Consider the following 20,142-nt stretch of genomic DNA (forward strand, 5'->3'; position numbering starts at 1 on the left):
TCAAGACGCTCCTCGGGGCGTGTCTTGCTTGGGCCTCTCTCCTGGAGGCGCTTAGTCAGACCCAGTGTTGACATGTGGCAAGACGCTCCTCGGGGCACGTCTTGCTTGGGCCTCTCTCCTGGAGGCGCTCAAACAGACCGAGTAGTGACATGTGGCAAGTCGCTCCTCGGGGCGCGTCTTGCTCGGACCTCTCTCCCTGAGGTGCTCAGTCTGACCCAGTGTTGACATTTGGCAAGACACTCCTCGGGGCGCGTCTTGCTTGGGCCTCTCTCATGGAGGCCCTCTGTCAGACCCAGTGTTGACACTTGTCAAGACGCTCCTCGGGGGGCATCTTGCTTTGGCCTCTCTCCTGGAGGCGCTCAGACAGACCGAGTGCTGACATGTGGCAAGAAGCTCCTCGGGGCGCGTCTTGCTTGGGCTTCTCTCCTGGAGGCCCTCAGTAAGAACCATTGTTGACATGTGGCAAGACGCTCCTCGGGGCGCGTCTTGCTTGGGCCTCTCTCCAGAAGGCCCTCAATCAGACCCAGTGTTGACACGTGGCAAGACGCTCCTCGGGGCGCGTCTTGCTTGGGCCTCTCTCCTGGAGGCGCTCAGTCAGACAGAGTAGTGACATGTGGCTTGATGCTCCTCGGGGCGCGTGTTGCTTGGGCCTCTCTCCTGGAGGCGCTCAGTCAGACCAAGTGGTTACATGTGGCAAAACACTCCTCAGGGCGCGTCTTGCTTGGGCCTCTCTCCTGGAGGCCCTCTGTCAGACCCAGTGTTGACATGTGGCAAGACACTCCTCGGGGCGCGTCTTGCTTGGGCCTCTCTCATGGAGGCCCTCTGTCAGACCCAGTGTTGACATGTGTCAAGACGCTCCTCGGGGCGCGTCTTGCTTTGGCCTCTCTCCTGGAGGCGCTCAGTCAGACCGAGTGCTGACATGTGGCAAGAAGCTCCTTGGGGCGCATCTTACTTGGGCTTCTCTCCTGGAGGCCCTCAGTAAGACCCATTGTTGACATGTGGCAAGACGCTCCTCGGGGCGCGTCTTGCTTGGGCTTTTCTCCTGGAGGCCCTCAGTCAGACCCATTGTTGACATGTGGCAAGACGCTCCTCGGGGCACGTCTTGCTTGGGCCTCTCTCCTGGAGGCGCTCAAACAGACCGAGTAGTGACATGTGGCAAGTCGCTCCTCGGGGCGCGTCTTGCTCGGACCTCTCTCCCTGAGGTGCTCAGTCAGACCCAGTGTTGACATTTGGCAAGACACTCCTCGGGGTGCGTCTTGCTTGGGCCTCTCTCATGGAGGCCCTCTGTCAGACCCAGTGTTGACATGTGTCAAGACGCTCCTCGGGGGGCATCTTGCTTTGGCCTCTCTCCTGGAGGAGCTCAGACAGACCGAGTGCTGACATGTGGCAAGAAGCTCCTCGGGGCGCGTCTTGCTTGGGCTTCTCTCATGGAGGCCCTCAGTAAGAACCATTGTTGACATGTGGCAAGACGCTCCTCGGGGCGCGTCTTGCTTGGGCCTCTCTCCAGAAGGCCCTCAATCAGACCCAGTGTTGACACGTGGCAAGACGCTCCTCGGGGCGCGTCTTGCTTGGGCTTTTCTCCTGGAGGCCCTCAGTCAGACCCATTGTTGACATGTGGCAAGACGCTCCTCGGGGCACGTCTTGCTTGGGCCTCTCTCCTGGAGGCGCTCAAACAGACCGAGTAGTGACATGTGGCAAGTCGCTCCTCGGGGCGCGTCTTGCTCGGACCTCTCTCCCTGAGGTGCTCAGTCAGACCCAGTGTTGACATTTGGCAAGACACTCCTCGGGGCGCGTCTTGCTTGGGCCTCTCTCCTGGAGGCACTCAGTCAGACAGAGTAGTGACATGTGGCTTGATGCTCCTCGGGGCGCGTGTTGCTTGGGCCTCTCTCCTGGAGGCGCTCAGTCAGACCAAGTGGTTACATGTGGCAAAACACTCCTCAGGGCGCGTCTTGCTTGGGCCTCTCTCCTGGAGGCCCTCTGTCAGACCCAGTGTTGACATGTGGCAAGACACTCCTCGGGGCGCGTCTTGCTTGGGCCTCTCTCATGGAGGCCCTCTGTCAGACCCAGTGTTGACATGTGTCAAGACGCTCCTCGGGGCGCGTCTTGCTTTGGCCTCTCTCCTGGAGGCGCTCAGTCAGACCGAGTGCTGACATGTGGCAAGAAGCTCCTTGGGGCGCATCTTACTTGGGCTTCTCTCCTGGAGGCCCTCAGTAAGACCCATTGTTGACATGTGGCAAGACGCTCCTCGGGGCGCGTCTTGCTTGGGCTTTTCTCCTGGAGGCCCTCAGTCAGACCCATTGTTGACATGTGGCAAGACGCTCCTCGGGGCACGTCTTGCTTGGGCCTCTCTCCTGGAGGCGCTCAAACAGACCGAGTAGTGACATGTGGCAAGTCGCTCCTCGGGGCGCGTCTTGCTCGGACCTCTCTCCCTGAGGTGCTCAGTCAGACCCAGTGTTGACATTTGGCAAGACACTCCTCGGGGTGCGTCTTGCTTGGGCCTCTCTCATGGAGGCCCTCTGTCAGACCCAGTGTTGACATGTGTCAAGACGCTCCTCGGGGGGCATCTTGCTTTGGCCTCTCTCCTGGAGGAGCTCAGACAGACCGAGTGCTGACATGTGGCAAGAAGCTCCTCGGGGCGCGTCTTGCTTGGGCTTCTCTCCTGGAGGCCCTCAGTAAGAACCATTGTTGACATGTGGCAAGACGCTCCTCGGGGCGCGTCTTGCTTGGGCCTCTCTCCAGAAGGCCCTCAATCAGACCCAGTGTTGACACGTGGCAAGACGCTCCTCGGGACACGTCTTGCTTGGGCCTCTCTCCTGGAGGCGCTCAGTCAGACCGAGTAGTGACATGTGGCAAGACGCTCCTCGGGGCACGTCTTGCTGGGGCTTCACTCCTGGAGGCGCTCAGTCAGACCAAGTAGTGACATGCGGCAAGACGCTCCTCGGGGCGCGTCTTGCTTGGGCCTCTCTCCTGGAGGTGCTCAATTAGACCCAGTGTTGACATGTGGCAAGACGCTCCTCGGGGCGAGTCTTGCTTGGGCTTCTCTCCTGGAGGCCCTCAGTCAGACACATTGTTGACATGTGGCAAGACGCTCCTCGGGGCGCTTCTTGCTTGGGCCTCTCTCCTGGAGGCGCTCAGTCAGACCGAGTGCTGACATGTGGCAAGACGCTCCTCGGGGCGCGTCTTGCTGGGGCCTCTCTCCTGGAGGCGCTCAGTCAGACCCAGTGTTGACATGTGTCAAGACGCTCCTCGGGCGTTTCTTGCTTGCGCCTCTCTCCTGGAGGCGCTCAGTCAGACCCAGAGGTGACATGTGGCAAGACGCTCCTCGGGCCTCTCTCCTGGAGGCGCTCAGTCAGACCCAGTGTTGACATGTGGCAAGACGCTCCTCGGGGCGCGTCTTTCTGGGGCTTCTCTCATGGAGGCACTCAGTCAGACCCAGTGTTGACATGTGGCAAGATGCTCCTCGGGGCACGTCTTGCTTGGGCCTCTCTCCTGGAGGCGCTCAGTCAGACCCAGAGGAGACATGTGTCAAGACGCTCCTCGGGGCGCGTATTGCTTGGGCCTCTCTCCTGGAGGTGCTCAGTCAGACCGAGTGCTGACATGTGGCAAGACGCTCTTCGGGGCGCATCTTGCTTGGGCTTCTCTCCTGGAGGCCCTCAGTCAGACCCAGTGTTGACATGTGGCAAGACGCTCCTCGGGGCGAGTCTTATTTGGGCCTCTCTCCTGGGGGCCCTCAGTCAGACCCAGTGTTAACATCTGGCAAGACGCTCCTCGGGGCGCGTCTTGCTTGGGCTTCTCTCCTGGAGGCCCTCAGTCAGACCCATTGTTGACATGTGGCAAGACGCTCCTCGGGGCACGTCTTGCTTGGGCCTCTCTCCTGGAGGCGCTCAGTCAGACCGAGTAGTGACATGTGGCAAGACGCTCCTCGGGGCGTGTCTTGCTTGGACCTCCCTCCTGGAGGCGCTCAGTCAGACCGAGTAGTGACATGTGGCAAGACGCTCCTCGGGGCGGGTCTTGCTTGGGCCTCTGTCCTGGAGGCGCTCATTCAGACCGAGTGCTGACATAAGGCAAGATGCTCCTCGCGGCGCGTCTTGCTGGGGCCTCTCTCCTGGAGGTGCTCAATCAGACCCAGTGGTGACACGTGGCAAGATGCTCCTCGCGGCGCGTCTTGCTTGGGCCTCTCTCCTGGAGGCGCTCAGTCAGACCCAGAGGAGAATTGTGTCAAGACGCTCCTCGGGGCGCGTCTTGCTTGGGCCTCTCTCCTGGAGGTGCTCAGTCAGACCGAGTGCTGACATGTGGCAAGACGCTCCTCGGGGCGCATCTTGCTTGGGCTTCTCTCCTGGAGGCCCTCAGTCAGACCCAGTGTTGACATGTGGCAAGACGCTCCTCGGGGCGCGTCTTATTTGGGCCTCTATCCTGGGGGCCCTCAGTCAGACCCAGTGTTGACATGTGGCAAGACGCTCCTCCGGGCTCATCTTGCTTGGGCCTCTCTCCTGGAGGCCCTCAGTAAGACCCATTGTTGACATGTGGCAAGACGCTCCTCGGGGCGCGTCTTGCTTTGGCCTCTCTCCTGGAGGCGCTCAGTCAGACTGAGTAGTGACATGTGGCCTGACGCTCCTCGGGGCGCGTCTTGCTTGGGCCTCTCTCCTGGAGGCGCTCAGTCAGACCCAGTGTTGATATGTGGCAAGACGCTCCTCTGGGCGAGTCTTGCTTGGGCTTCTCTCCTGGAGGCCCTCAGTCAGACCCATTGTTGACATGTGGCAAGACGCTCCTCGGGGCACGTCTTGCTTGGGCCTCTCTCCTGGAGGCGCTCAGTCAGACCGAGTAGTGACATGTGGCAAGACGCTCCTCGGGGCGCGTCTTGCTTGGACCTCTCTCCTGGAGGCGCTCAGTTAGACCGAGTAGTGACATGTCGCAAGACGCTCCTCAGGGCGCGTCTTGCTTGGGCCTCTCTCTTGGAGGCGCTCAGTCAGACCGAGTGCTGACATAAGGCAAGACGCTCCTCGGGGCGCATCTTGCTGGGGCCTCTCTCCTGGAGGCGCTCAATCAGACCCAGTGGTGACACGTGGCAAGACGCTCCTCGGGGCGCGTCTTGCTTGGGCCTCTCTCCTGGAGGCGCTCAGTCAGACCCAGTGGTGACACGTGGCAAGACGCTCCTCGGGGCGCATCTTGCTTGGGCCTCTCTCCTGGAGGCGCTCAGTCAGACCCAATGTTGACACGCCCCGAGGAGCGTCTTGCTTGGGCCTCTCTCCTGGAGGCGCTCAGTCAGACCCAGTGTTGACATGTGGCAAGACACTCCTCGGGGCGCGTCTTGCTTTGGCCTCTCTCCTGGAGGCGCTAAGTCAGACCCAGTGGTGACATGTGGCAAGACACTCCTCGGGGCGCGTCTTGCTTGGGCCTCTCTCCTGGAGGCCCTCTGTCAGACCCAGTGTTGGCATGTGGCAAGACGCTCCTCAGGGCGTGTCTTGGTTGGGCCTCTCTCCTGGAGGCGCTCAGTCAGACCCAGTGGTGACATGTGGCAAGACGCTCCTCGGGGCGCGTATTGCTTGGGCCTCTCTCCTGGATGCCCTCTGTCAGACCGAGGGTTGACATGTGGCAAGACTCTCCTCGGGGCGCGTCTTGCTTGGGCTTCTCTCATGGAGGCCCTCAGTCAGAACCAGTGTTGACATGTGTCAAGACGCTCCTCGGGGCGTGTCTTGCTTGGGCCTCTCTCCTGGAGGCGCTTAGTCAGACCCAGTGTTGACATGTGGCAAGACGCTCCTCGGGGCACGTCTTGCTTGGGCCTCTCTCCTGGAGGCGCTCAAACAGACCGAGTAGTGACATGTGGCAAGTCGCTCCTCGGGGCGCGTCTTGCTCGGACCTCTCTCCCTGAGGTGCTCAGTCTGACCCAGTGTTGACATTTGGCAAGACACTCCTCGGGGCGCGTCTTGCTTGGGCCTCTCTCATGGAGGCCCTCTGTCAGACCCAGTGTTGACACTTGTCAAGACGCTCCTCGGGGGGCATCTTGCTTTGGCCTCTCTCCTGGAGGCGCTCAGACAGACCGAGTGCTGACATGTGGCAAGAAGCTCCTCGGGGCGCGTCTTGCTTGGGCTTCTCTCCTGGAGGCCCTCAGTAAGAACCATTGTTGACATGTGGCAAGACGCTCCTCGGGGCGCGTCTTGCTTGGGCCTCTCTCCAGAAGGCCCTCAATCAGACCCAGTGTTGACACGTGGCAAGACGCTCCTCGGGCGCGTCTTGCTTGGGCCTCTCTCCTGGAGGCGCTCAGTCAGACAGAGTAGTGACATGTGGCTTGATGCTCCTCGGGGCGCGTGTTGCTTGGGCCTCTCTCCTGGAGGCGCTCAGTCAGACCAAGTGGTTACATGTGGCAAAACACTCCTCAGGGCGCGTCTTGCTTGGGCCTCTCTCCTGGAGGCCCTCTGTCAGACCCAGTGTTGACATGTGGCAAGACACTCCTCGGGGCGCGTCTTGCTTGGGCCTCTCTCATGGAGGCCCTCTGTCAGACCCAGTGTTGACATGTGTCAAGACGCTCCTCGGGGCGCGTCTTGCTTTGGCCTCTCTCCTGGAGGCGCTCAGTCAGACCGAGTGCTGACATGTGGCAAGAAGCTCCTTGGGGCGCATCTTACTTGGGCTTCTCTCCTGGAGGCCCTTAGTAAGACCCATTGTTGACATGTGGCAAGACGCTCCTCGGGGCGCGTCTTGCTTGGGCTTTTCTCCTGGAGGCCCTCAGTCAGACCCATTGTTGACATGTGGCAAGACGCTCCTCGGGGCACGTCTTGCTTGGGCCTCTCTCCTGGAGGCGCTCAAACAGACCGAGTAGTGACATGTGGCAAGTCGCTCCTCGGGGCGCGTCTTGCTCGGACCTCTCTCCCTGAGGTGCTCAGTCAGACCCAGTGTTGACATTTGGCAAGACACTCCTCGGGGTGCGTCTTGCTTGGGCCTCTCTCATGGAGGCCCTCTGTCAGACCCAGTGTTGACATGTGTCAAGACGCTCCTCGGGGGGCATCTTGCTTTGGCCTCTCTCCTGGAGGAGCTCAGACAGACCGAGTGCTGACATGTGGCAAGAAGCTCCTCGGGGCGCGTCTTGCTTGGGCTTCTCTCCTGGAGGCCCTCAGTAAGAACCATTGTTGACATGTGGCAAGACGCTCCTCGGGGCGCGTCTTGCTTGGGCCTCTCTCCAGAAGGCCCTCAATCAGACCCAGTGTTGACACGTGGCAAGACGCTCCTCGGGGCGCGTCTTGCTTGGGCCTCTCTCCTGGAGGCGCTCAGTCAGACAGAGTAGTGACATGTGGCTTGATGCTCCTCGGGGCGCGTGTTGCTTGGGCCTCTCTCCTGGAGGCGCTCAGTCAGACCAAGTGGTTACATGTGGCAAGACACTCCTCAGGGCGCGTCCTGCTTGGGCCTCTCTCCTGGAGGCCCTCTGTCAGACCCAGTGTTGACATGTGGCAAGACACTCCTCGGGGCGCGTCTTGCTTGGGCCTCTCTCATGGAGGCCCTCTGTCAGACCCAGTGTTGACATGTGTCAAGACGCTCCTCGGGGCGCGTCTTGCTTTGGCCTCTCTCCTGGAGGCGCTCAGTCAGACCGAGTGCTGACATGTGGCAAGAAGCTCCTTGGGGCGCATCTTGCTTGGGCTTCTCTCCTGGAGGCCCTCAGTAAGACCCATTGTTGACATGTGGCAAGACGCTCCTCGGGGCGCGTCTTGCTTGGGCCTCTCTCCTGGAGGCGCTCAGTCAGACTGAGTAGTGACATTTGGCCTGATGCTCCTCGGGGCGCGTGTTGCTTGGGCCTCTCTCCTGGAGGCGCTCAGTCAGACCAAGTGGTGACATGTGGCAAGACGCTCCTCGGGGCGCGTCTTGCTTGGGCCTCTCTCCAGAAGGCCCTCAATCAGACCCAGTGTTGACACGTGGCAAGACGCTCCTCGGGGCGCGTCTTGCTTGGGCCTCTCTCCTGGAGGCGCTCAGTCAGACCAAGTGGTGACATGTGGCCTGACGCTCCTCGGGGCGCGTGTTGCTTGGGCCTCTCTCCTGGAGGCGCTCAGTCAGACCAAGTGGTGACGTGGCAAGACACTTCTCGGGGCGCGTCTTGCTTGGGCCTCTCTCCTGGAGGCCCTCTGTCAGACCCAGTGTTGACATGTGGCAAGACACTCCTCGGGGCGCGTCTTGCTTGGGCCTCTCTCATGGAGGCCCTCTGTCAGACCCAGTGTTGACATGTGTCAAGACACTCCTCGGGGCGCGTCTTGCTTTGGCCTCTCTCCTGGAGGCGCTCAGTCAGACCGAGTGCTGACATGTGGCAAGACGCTCCTTCCGACGCGTGTTGCTTGGGCTTCTCTCCTGGAGGCCCTCAGTCAGACCCATTGTTGACATGTGGCAAGACGCTCCTCGGGGCGCGTCTTGCTTGGGCTTCTCTCCTGGCGGCGCTCAGAAAGACCAAGTGTTGACATGTGACAAGACGCTCCTCGGGGCACGTCTTGCTTGGTCCTCTCTCCTGGAGGGCGCTCAGTCAGAACAAGAGGTGACATGTGGCAAGACACTCCTCGGGGCGCGTCTTGCTTGGGCCTCTCTCCTGGAGGCCCTCTGTCAGACCCAGTGTTGACATGTGGCAAGACGCTCGTCGGGGCGCGTCTTGCTTGGGCCTCTCTCCTGGAGGCGCTCAGTCAGACTGAGTAGTGACATGTGGCCTGACGCTCCTCGGGGCGCGTCTTGCTTGGGCCTCTCTCCTGGAGGCGCTCAGTCAGACCCAGTGGTGACATGTGGCAAGACACTCCTCGGGGCGCGTCTTGCTTGGGCCTCTCTCCTGGAGGCCCTCTGTCAGACCCAGTGTTGACATGTGTCAAGACGCTCCTCGGGGCGCGTCTTGCTTGGGCTTCTCTCCTGGAGGCCCTCAGTCAGACCCATTGTTGACAGGTGGCAAGACACTCCTCGGGGCGCGTCTTGCTTGGGCTTCTCTCCTGGAGGCGCTCAGACAGACCCAGTGTTGACATGTGACAAGACGCTCCTCGGGGCGCGTCTTGCTTGGACCTCTCTCCTGGAGGCGCTCAGTCAGAACCAGAGGTGACATGTGGCAAGACGCTCCTCGGGGCGTGTCTTGCTTGGCCTCTCTCCTGGAGGCCCTCTGTCTGACCCAGTGTTGACATGTGGCAAGACGCTCCTCCGGGCGCATCTTGCTTGGGCCTCTCTCCTGGAGGCACTCAGTCAGACCCATTGTTGACATGTGGCAAGACGCTCCTCGGGGCGGGTCTTGCTTGGGCCTCTGTCCTGGAGGCGCTCATTCAGACCGAGTGCTGACATAAGGCAAGATGCTCCTCGCGGCGCGTCTTGCTGGGGCCTCTCTCCTGGAGGTGCTCAATCAGACCCAGTGGTGACACGTGGCAAGATGCTCCTCGCGGCGCGTCTTGCTTGGGCCTCTCTCCTGGAGGCGCTCAGTCAGACCCAGAGGAGAATTGTGTCAAGACGCTCCTCGGGGCGCGTCTTGCTTGGGCCTCTCTCCTGGAGGTGCTCAGTCAGACCGAGTGCTGACATGTGGCAAGACGCTCCTCGGGGCGCATCTTGCTTGGGCTTCTCTCCTGGAGGCCCTCAGTCAGACCCAGTGTTGACATGTGGCAAGACGCTCCTCGGGGCGCGTCTTATTTGGGCCTCTCTCCTGGGGGCCCTCAGTCAGACCCAGTGTTGACATGTGGCAAGACGCTCCTCCGGGCTCATCTTGCTTGGGCCTCTCTCCTGGAGGCCCTCAGTAAGACCCATTGTTGACATGTGGCAAGACGCTCCTCGGGGCGCGTCTTGCTTTGGCCTCTCTCCTGGAGGCGCTCAGTCAGACTGAGTAGTGACATGTGGCCTGACGCTCCTCGGGGCGCGTCTTGCTTGGGCCTCTCTCCTGGAGGCCCTCAGTCAGACCCATTGTTGACATGTGGCAAGACGCTCCTCGGGGCACGTCTTGCTTGGGCTTCTCTCCTGGAGGCCCTCAGTCAGACCCATTGTTGACATGTGGCAAGACGCTCCTCGGGGCACGTCTTGCTTGGGCTTCTCTCCTGGAGGCCCTCAGTCAGACCCATTGTTGACATGTGGCAAGACGCTCCTCGGGGCACGTCTTGCTTGGGCCTCTCTCCTGGAGGCGCTCAGTCAGACCGAGTAGTGACATGTGGCAAGACGCTCCTCGGGGCGCGTCTTGCTTGGACCTCTCTCCTGGAGGCGCTCAGTTAGACCGAGTAGTGACATGTCGCAAGACGCTCCTCAGGGCGCGTCTTGCTTGGGCCTCTCTCTTGGAGGCGCTCAGTCAGACCGAGTGCTGACATAAGGCAAGACGCTCCTCGGGGCGCATCTTGCTGGGGCCTCTCTCCTGGAGGCGCTCAATCAGACCCAGTGGTGACACGTGGCAAGACGCTCCTCGGGGCGCGTCTTGCTTGGGCCTCTCTCCTGGAGGCGCTCAGTCAGACCCAGTGGTGACACGTGGCAAGACGCTCCTCGGGGCGCATCTTGCTTGGGCCTCTCTCCTGGAGGCGCTCAGTCAGACCCAATGTTGACACGCCCCGAGGAGCGTCTTGCTTGGGCCTCTCTCCTGGAGGCGCTCAGTCAGACCCAGTGTTGACATGTGGCAAGACACTCCTCGGGGCGCGTCTTGCTTGGGCCTCTCTCATGGAGGCCCTCTGTCGGACCCAGTGTTGACATGTGTCAAGACGCTCCTCGGGGCGCGTCTTGCTTTGGCCTCTCTCCTGGAGGCGCTAAGTCAGACCCAGTGGTGACATGTGGCAAGACACTCCTCGGGGCGCGTCTTGCTTGGGCCTCTCTCCTGGAGGCCCTCTGTCAGACCCAGTGTTGGCATGTGGCAAGACGCTCCTCAGGGCGTGTCTTGGTTGGGCCTCTCTCCTGGAGGCGCTCAGTCAGACCCAGTGGTGACATGTGGCAAGACGCTCCTCGGGGCGCGTATTGCTTGGGCCTCTCTCCTGGATGCCCTCTGTCAGACCGAGGGTTGACATGTGGCAAGACTCTCCTCGGGGCGCGTCTTGCTTGGGCTTCTCTCATGGAGGCCCTCAGTCAGAACCAGTGTTGACATGTGTCAAGACGCTCCTCGGGGCGTGTCTTGCTTGGGCCTCTCTCCTGGAGGCGCTTAGTCAGACCCAGTGTTGACATGTGGCAAGACGCTCCTCGGGGCACGTCTTGCTTGGGCCTCTCTCCTGGAGGCGCTCAGTCAGACCCAGAGGAGAATTGTGTCAAGACGCTCCTCGGGGCGCGTCTTGCTTGGGCCTCTGTCCTGGAGGCGCTCATTCAGACCGAGTGCTGACATAAGGCAAGATGCTCCTCGCGGCGCGTCTTGCTGGGGCCTCTCTCCTGGAGGTGCTCAATCAGACCCAGTGGTGACACGTGGCAAGATGCTCCTCGCGGCGCGTCTTGCTTGGGCCTCTCTCCTGGAGGCGCTCAGTCAGACCCAGAGGAGAATTGTGTCAAGACGCTCCTCGGGGCGCGTCTTGCTTGGGCCTCTCTCCTGGAGGTGCTCAGTCAGACCGAGTGCTGACATGTGGCAAGACGCTCCTCGGGGCGCATCTTGCTTGGGCTTCTCTCCTGGAGGCCCTCAGTCAGACCCAGTGTTGACATGTGGCAAGACGCTCCTCGGGGCGCGTCTTATTTGGGCCTCTCTCCTGGGGGCCCTCAGTCAGACCCAGTGTTGACATGTGGCAAGACGCTCCTCCGGGCTCATCTTGCTTGGGCCTCTCTCCTGGAGGCCCTCAGTAAGACCCATTGTTGACATGTGGCAAGACGCTCCTCGGGGCGCGTCTTGCTTTGGCCTCTCTCCTGGAGGCGCTCAGTCAGACTGAGTAGTGACATGTGGCCTGACGCTCCTCGGGGCGCGTCTTGCTTGGGCCTCTCTCCTGGAGGCCCTCAGTCAGACCCATTGTTGACATGTGGCAAGACGCTCCTCGGGGCACGTCTTGCTTGGGCTTCTCTCCTGGAGGCCCTCAGTCAGACCCATTGTTGACATGTGGCAAGACGCTCCTCGGGGCACGTCTTGCTTGGGCTTCTCTCCTGGAGGCCCTCAGTCAGACCCATTGTTGACATGTGGCAAGACGCTCCTCGGGGCACGTCTTGCTTGGGCCTCTCTCCTGGAGGCGCTCAGTCAGACCGAGTAGTGACATGTGGCAAGACGCTCCTCGGGGCGCGTCTTGCTTGGACCTCTCTCCTGGAGGCGCTCAGTTAGACCGAGTAGTGACATGTCGCAAGACGCTCCTCAGGGCGCGTCTTGCTTGGGCCTCTCTCTTGGAGGCGCTCAGTCAGACCGAGTGCTGACATAAGGCAAGACGCTCCTCGGGGCGCATCTTGCTGGGGCCTCTCTCCTGGAGGCGCTCAATCAGACCCAGTGGTGACACGTGGCAAGACGCTCCTCGGGGCGCGTCTTGCTTGGGCCTCTCTCCTGGAGGCGCTCAGTCAGACCCAGTGGTGACACGTGGCAAGACGCTCCTCGGGGCGCATCTTGCTTGGGCCTCTCTCCTGGAGGCGCTCAGTCAGACCCAATGTTGACACGCCCCGAGGAGCGTCTTGCTTGGGCCTCTCTCCTGGAGGCGCTCAGTCAGACCCAGTGTTGACATGTGGCAAGACACTCCTCGGGGCGCGTCTTGCTTGGGCCTCTCTCATGGAGGCCCTCTGTCGGACCCAGTGTTGACATGTGTCAAGACGCTCCTCGGGGCGCGTCTTGCTTTGGCCTCTCTCCTGGAGGCGCTAAGTCAGACCCAGTGGTGACATGTGGCAAGACACTCCTCGGGGCGCGTCTTGCTTGGGCCTCTCTCCTGGAGGCCCTCTGTCAGACCCAGTGTTGGCATGTGGCAAGACGCTCCTCAGGGCGTGTCTTGGTTGGGCCTCTCTCCTGGAGGCGCTCAGTCAGACCCAGTGGTGACATGTGGCAAGACGCTCCTCGGGGCGCGTATTGCTTGGGCCTCTCTCCTGGATGCCCTCTGTCAGACCGAGGGTTGACATGTGGCAAGACTCTCCTCGGGGCGCGTCTTGCTTGGGCTTCTCTCATGGAGGCCCTCAGTCAGAACCAGTGTTGACATGTGTCAAGACGCTCCTCGGGGCGTGTCTTGCTTGGGCCTCTCTCCTGGAGGCGCTTAGTCAGACCCAGTGTTGACATGTGGCAAGACGCTCCTCGGGGCACGTCTTGCTTGGGCCTCTCTCCTGGAGGCGCTCAAACAGACCGAGTAGTGACATGTGGCAAGTCGCTCCTCGGGGCGCGTCTTGCTCGGACCTCTCTCCCTGAGGTGCTCAGTCTGACCCAGTGTTGACATTTGGCAAGACACTCCTCGGGGCGCGTCTTGCTTGGGCCTCTCTCATGGAGGCCCTCTGTCAGACCCAGTGTTGACACTTGTCAAGACGCTCCTCGGGGGGCATCTTGCTTTGGCCTCTCTCCTGGAGGCGCTCAGACAGACCGAGTGCTGACATGTGGCAAGAAGCTCCTCGGGGCGCGTCTTGCTTGGGCTTCTCTCCTGGAGGCCCTCAGTAAGAACCATTGTTGACATGTGGCAAGACGCTCCTCGGGGCGCGTCTTGCTTGGGCCTCTCTCCAGAAGGCCCTCAATCAGACCCAGTGTTGACACGTGGCAAGACGCTCCTCGGGGCGCGTCTTGCTTGGGCCTCTCTCCTGGAGGCGCTCAGTCAGACAGAGTAGTGACATGTGGCTTGATGCTCCTCGGGGCGCGTGTTGCTTGGGCCTCTCTCCTGGAGGCGCTCAGTCAGACCAAGTGGTTACATGTGGCAAAACACTCCTCAGGGCGCGTCTTGCTTGGGCCTCTCTCCTGGAGGCCCTCTGTCAGACCCAGTGTTGACATGTGGCAAGACACTCCTCGGGGCGCGTCTTGCTTGGGCCTCTCTCATGGAGGCCCTCTGTCAGACCCAGTGTTGACATGTGTCAAGACGCTCCTCGGGGCGCGTCTTGCTTTGGCCTCTCTCCTGGAGGCGCTCAGTCAGACCGAGTGCTGACATGTGGCAAGAAGCTCCTTGGGGCGCATCTTACTTGGGCTTCTCTCCTGGAGGCCCTCAGTAAGACCCATTGTTGACATGTGGCAAGACGCTCCTCGGGGCGCGTCTTGCTTGGGCTTTTCTCCTGGAGGCCCTCAGTCAGACCCATTGTTGACATGTGGCAAGACGCTCCTCGGGGCACGTCTTGCTTGGGCCTCTCTCCTGGAGGCGCTCAAACAGACCGAGTAGTGACATGTGGCAAGTCGCTCCTCGGGGCGCGTCTTGCTCGGACCTCTCTCCCTGAGGTGCTCAGTCAGACCCAGTGTTGACATTTGGCAAGACACTCCTCGGGGTGCGTCTTGCTTGGGCCTCTCTCATGGAGGCCCTCTGTCAGACCCAGTGTTGACATGTGTCAAGACGCTCCTCGGGGGGCATCTTGCTTTGGCCTCTCTCCTGGAGGAGCTCAGACAGACCGAGTGCTGACATGTGGCAAGAAGCTCCTCGGGGCGCGTCTTGCTTGGGCTTCTCTCCTGGAGGCCCTCAGTAAGAACCATTGTTGACATGTGGCAAGACGCTCCTCGGGGCGCGTCTTGCTTGGGCCTCTCTCCAGAAGGCCCTCAATCAGACCCAGTGTTGACACGTGGCAAGACGCTCCTCGGGGCGCGTCTTGCTTGGGCTTTTCTCCTGGAGGCCCTCAGTCAGACCCATTGTTGACATGTGGCAAGACGCTCCTCGGGGCACGTCTTGCTTGGGCCTCTCTCCTGGAGGCGCTCAAACAGACCGAGTAGTGACATGTGGCAAGTCGCTCCTCGGGGCGCGTCTTGCTCGGACCTCTCTCCCTGAGGTGCTCAGTCAGACCCAGTGTTGACATTTGGCAAGACACTCCTCGGGGCGCGTCTTGCTTGGGCCTCTCTCCTGGAGGCACTCAGTCAGACAGAGTAGTGACATGTGGCTTGATGCTCCTCGGGGCGCGTGTTGCTTGGGCCTCTCTCCTGGAGGCGCTCAGTCAGACCAAGTGGTTACATGTGGCAAAACACTCCTCAGGGCGCGTCTTGCTTGGGCCTCTCTCCTGGAGGCCCTCTGTCAGACCCAGTGTTGACATGTGGCAAGACACTCCTCGGGGCGCGTCTTGCTTGGGCCTCTCTCATGGAGGCCCTCTGTCAGACCCAGTGTTGACATGTGTCAAGACGCTCCTCGGGGCGCGTCTTGCTTTGGCCTCTCTCCTGGAGGCGCTCAGTCAGACCGAGTGCTGACATGTGGCAAGAAGCTCCTTGGGGCGCATCTTACTTGGGCTTCTCTCCTGGAGGCCCTCAGTAAGACCCATTGTTGACATGTGGCAAGACGCTCCTCGGGGCGCGTCTTGCTTGGGCTTTTCTCCTGGAGGCCCTCAGTCAGACCCATTGTTGACATGTGGCAAGACGCTCCTCGGGGCACGTCTTGCTTGGGCCTCTCTCCTGGAGGCGCTCAAACAGACCGAGTAGTGACATGTGGCAAGTCGCTCCTCGGGGCGCGTCTTGCTCGGACCTCTCTCCCTGAGGTGCTCAGTCAGACCCAGTGTTGACATTTGGCAAGACACTCCTCGGGGTGCGTCTTGCTTGGGCCTCTCTCATGGAGGCCCTCTGTCAGACCCAGTGTTGACATGTGTCAAGACGCTCCTCGGGGGGCATCTTGCTTTGGCCTCTCTCCTGGAGGAGCTCAGACAGACCGAGTGCTGACATGTGGCAAGAAGCTCCTCGGGGCGCGTCTTGCTTGGGCTTCTCTCCTGGAGGCCCTCAGTAAGAACCATTGTTGACATGTGGCAAGACGCTCCTCGGGGCGCGTCTTGCTTGGGCCTCTCTCCAGAAGGCCCTCAATCAGACCCAGTGTTGACACGTGGCAAGACGCTCCTCGGGACACGTCTTGCTTGGGCCTCTCTCCTGGAGGCGCTCAGTCAGACCGAGTAGTGACATGTGGCAAGACGCTCCTCGGGGCACGTCTTGCTGGGGCTTCACTCCTGGAGGCGCTCAGTCAGACCAAGTAGTGACATGCGGCAAGACGCTCCTCGGGGCGCGTCTTGCTTGGGCCTCTCTCCTGGAGGTGCTCAATTAGACCCAGTGTTGACATGTGGCAAGACGCTCCTCGGGGCGAGTCTTGCTTGGGCTTCTCTCCTGGAGGCCCTCAGTCAGACACATTGTTGACATGTGGCAAGACGCTCCTCGGGGCGCTTCTTGCTTGGGCCTCTCTCCTGGAGGCGCTCAGTCAGACCGAGTGCTGACATGTGGCAAGACGCTCCTCGGGGCGCGTCTTGCTGGGGCCTCTCTCCTGGAGGCGCTCAGTCAGACCCAGTGTTGACATGTGTCAAGACGCTCCTCGGGCGTTTCTTGCTTGCGCCTCTCTCCTGGAGGCGCTCAGTCAGACCCAGAGGTGACATGTGGCAAGACGCTCCTCGGGCCTCTCTCCTGGAGGCGCTCAGTCAGACCCAGTGTTGACATGTGGCAAGACGCTCCTCGGGGCGCGTCTTTCTGGGGCTTCTCTCATGGAGGCACTCAGTCAGACCCAGTGTTGACATGTGGCAAGATGCTCCTCGGGGCACGTCTTGCTTGGGCCTCTCTCCTGGAGGCGCTCAGTCAGACCCAGAGGAGACATGTGTCAAGACGCTCCTCGGGGCGCGTATTGCTTGGGCCTCTCTCCTGGAGGTGCTCAGTCAGACCGAGTGCTGACATGTGGCAAGACGCTCTTCGGGGCGCATCTTGCTTGGGCTTCTCTCCTGGAGGCCCTCAGTCAGACCCAGTGTTGACATGTGGCAAGACGCTCCTCGGGGCGACTCTTATTTGGGCCTCTCTCCTGGGGGCCCTCAGTCAGACCCAGTGTTAACATCTGGCAAGACGCTCCTCGGGGCGCGTCTTGCTTGGGCTTCTCTCCTGGAGGCCCTCAGTCAGACCCATTGTTGACATGTGGCAAGACGCTCCTCGGGGCACGTCTTGCTTGGGCCTCTCTCCTGGAGGCGCTCAGTCAGACCGAGTAGTGACATGTGGCAAGACGCTCCTCGGGGCGTGTCTTGCTTGGACCTCCCTCCTGGAGGCGCTCAGTCAGACCGAGTAGTGACATGTGGCAAGACGCTCCTCGGGGCGGGTCTTGCTTGGGCCTCTGTCCTGGAGGCGCTCATTCAGACCGAGTGCTGACATAAGGCAAGATGCTCCTCGCGGCGCGTCTTGCTGGGGCCTCTCTCCTGGAGGTGCTCAATCAGACCCAGTGGTGACACGTGGCAAGATGCTCCTCGCGGCGCGTCTTGCTTGGGCCTCTCTCCTGGAGGCGCTCAGTCAGACCCAGAGGAGAATTGTGTCAAGACGCTCCTCGGGGCGCGTCTTGCTTGGGCCTCTCTCCTGGAGGTGCTCAGTCAGACCGAGTGCTGACATGTGGCAAGACGCTCCTCGGGGCGCATCTTGCTTGGGCTTCTCTCCTGGAGGCCCTCAGTCAGACCCAGTGTTGACATGTGGCAAGACGCTCCTCGGGGCGCGTCTTATTTGGGCCTCTATCCTGGGGGCCCTCAGTCAGACCCAGTGTTGACATGTGGCAAGACGCTCCTCCGGGCTCATCTTGCTTGGGCCTCTCTCCTGGAGGCCCTCAGTAAGACCCATTGTTGACATGTGGCAAGACGCTCCTCGGGGCGCGTCTTGCTTTGGCCTCTCTCCTGGAGGCGCTCAGTCAGACTGAGTAGTGACATGTGGCCTGACGCTCCTCGGGGCGCGTCTTGCTTGGGCCTCTCTCCTGGAGGCGCTCAGTCAGACCCAGTGTTGATCTGTGGCAAGACGCTCCTCTGGGCGAGTCTTGCTTGGGCTTCTCTCCTGGAGGCCCTCAGTCAGACCCATTGTTGACATGTGGCAAGACGCTCCTCGGGGCACGTCTTGCTTGGGCCTCTCTCCTGGAGGCGCTCAGTCAGACCGAGTAGTGACATGTGGCAAGACGCTCCTCGGGGCGCGTCTTGCTTGGACCTCTCTCCTGGAGGCGCTCAGTTAGACCGAGTAGTGACATGTCGCAAGACGCTCCTCAGGGCGCGTCTTGCTTGGGCCTCTCTCTTGGAGGCGCTCAGTCAGACCGAGTGCTGACATAAGGCAAGACGCTCCTCGGGGCGCATCTTGCTGGGGCCTCTCTCCTGGAGGCGCTCAATCAGACCCAGTGGTGACACGTGGCAAGACGCTCCTCGGGGCGCGTCTTGCTTGGGCCTCTCTCCTGGAGGCGCTCAGTCAGACCCAGTGGTGACACGTGGCAAGACGCTCCTCGGGGCGCATCTTGCTTGGGCCTCTCTCCTGGAGGCGCTCAGTCAGACCCAATGTTGACACGCCCCGAGGAGCGTCTTGCTTGGGCCTCTCTCCTGGAGGCGCTCAGTCAGACCCAGTGTTGACATGTGGCAAGACACTCCTCGGGGCGCGTCTTGCTTTGGCCTCTCTCCTGGAGGCGCTAAGTCAGACCCAGTGGTGACATGTGGCAAGACACTCCTCGGGGCGCGTCTTGCTTGGGCCTCTCTCCTGGAGGCCCTCTGTCAGACCCAGTGTTGGCATGTGGCAAGACGCTCCTCAGGGCGTGTCTTGGTTGGGCCTCTCTCCTGGAGGCGCTCAGTCAGACCCAGTGGTGACATGTGGCAAGACGCTCCTCGGGGCGCGTATTGCTTGGGCCTCTCTCCTGGATGCCCTCTGTCAGACCGAGGGTTGACATGTGGCAAGACTCTCCTCGGGGCGCGTCTTGCTTGGGCTTCTCTCATGGAGGCCCTCAGTCAGAACCAGTGTTGACATGTGTCAAGACGCTCCTCGGGGCGTGTCTTGCTTGGGCCTCTCTCCTGGAGGCGCTTAGTCAGACCCAGTGTTGACATGTGGCAAGACGCTCCTCGGGGCACGTCTTGCTTGGGCCTCTCTCCTGGAGGCGCTCAAACAGACCGAGTAGTGACATGTGGCAAGTCGCTCCTCGGGGCGCGTCTTGCTCGGACCTCTCTCCCTGAGGTGCTCAGTCTGACCCAGTGTTGACATTTGGCAAGACACTCCTCGGGGCGCGTCTTGCTTGGGCCTCTCTCATGGAGGCCCTCTGTCAGACCCAGTGTTGACACTTGTCAAGACGCTCCTCGGGGGGCATCTTGCTTTGGCCTCTCTCCTGGAGGCGCTCAGACAGACCGAGTGCTGACATGTGGCAAGAAGCTCCTCGGGGCGCGTCTTGCTTGGGCTTCTCTCCTGGAGGCCCTCAGTAAGAACCATTGTTGACATGTGGCAAGACGCTCCTCGGGGCGCGTCTTGCTTGGGCCTCTCTCCAGAAGGCCCTCAATCAGACCCAGTGTTGACACGTGGCAAGACGCTCCTCGGGCGCGTCTTGCTTGGGCCTCTCTCCTGGAGGCGCTCAGTCAGACAGAGTAGTGACATGTGGCTTGATGCTCCTCGGGGCGCGTGTTGCTTGGGCCTCTCTCCTGGAGGCGCTCAGTCAGACCAAGTGGTTACATGTGGCAAAACACTCCTCAGGGCGCGTCTTGCTTGGGCCTCTCTCCTGGAGGCCCTCTGTCAGACCCAGTGTTGACATGTGGCAAGACACTCCTCGGGGCGCGTCTTGCTTGGGCCTCTCTCATGGAGGCCCTCTGTCAGACCCAGTGTTGACATGTGTCAAGACGCTCCTCGGGGCGCGTCTTGCTTTGGCCTCTCTCCTGGAGGCGCTCAGTCAGACCGAGTGCTGACATGTGGCAAGAAGCTCCTTGGGGCGCATCTTACTTGGGCTTCTCTCCTGGAGGCCCTTAGTAAGACCCATTGTTGACATGTGGCAAGACGCTCCTCGGGGCGCGTCTTGCTTGGGCTTTTCTCCTGGAGGCCCTCAGTCAGACCCATTGTTGACATGTGGCAAGACGCTCCTCGGGGCACGTCTTGCTTGGGCCTCTCTCCTGGAGGCGCTCAAACAGACCGAGTAGTGACATGTGGCAAGTCGCTCCTCGGGGCGCGTCTTGCTCGGACCTCTCTCCCTGAGGTGCTCAGTCAGACCCAGTGTTGACATTTGGCAAGACACTCCTCGGGGTGCGTCTTGCTTGGGCCTCTCTCATGGAGGCCCTCTGTCAGACCCAGTGTTGACATGTGTCAAGACGCTCCTCGGGGGGCATCTTGCTTTGGCCTCTCTCCTGGAGGAGCTCAGACAGACCGAGTGCTGACATGTGGCAAGAAGCTCCTCGGGGCGCGTCTTGCTTGGGCTTCTCTCCTGGAGGCCCTCA

This window comes from Nothobranchius furzeri, chromosome 7, assembly GCF_043380555.1.
Source record: "Nothobranchius furzeri strain GRZ-AD chromosome 7, NfurGRZ-RIMD1, whole genome shotgun sequence".
Lineage (NCBI taxonomy): Eukaryota > Metazoa > Chordata > Actinopteri > Cyprinodontiformes > Nothobranchiidae > Nothobranchius > Nothobranchius furzeri.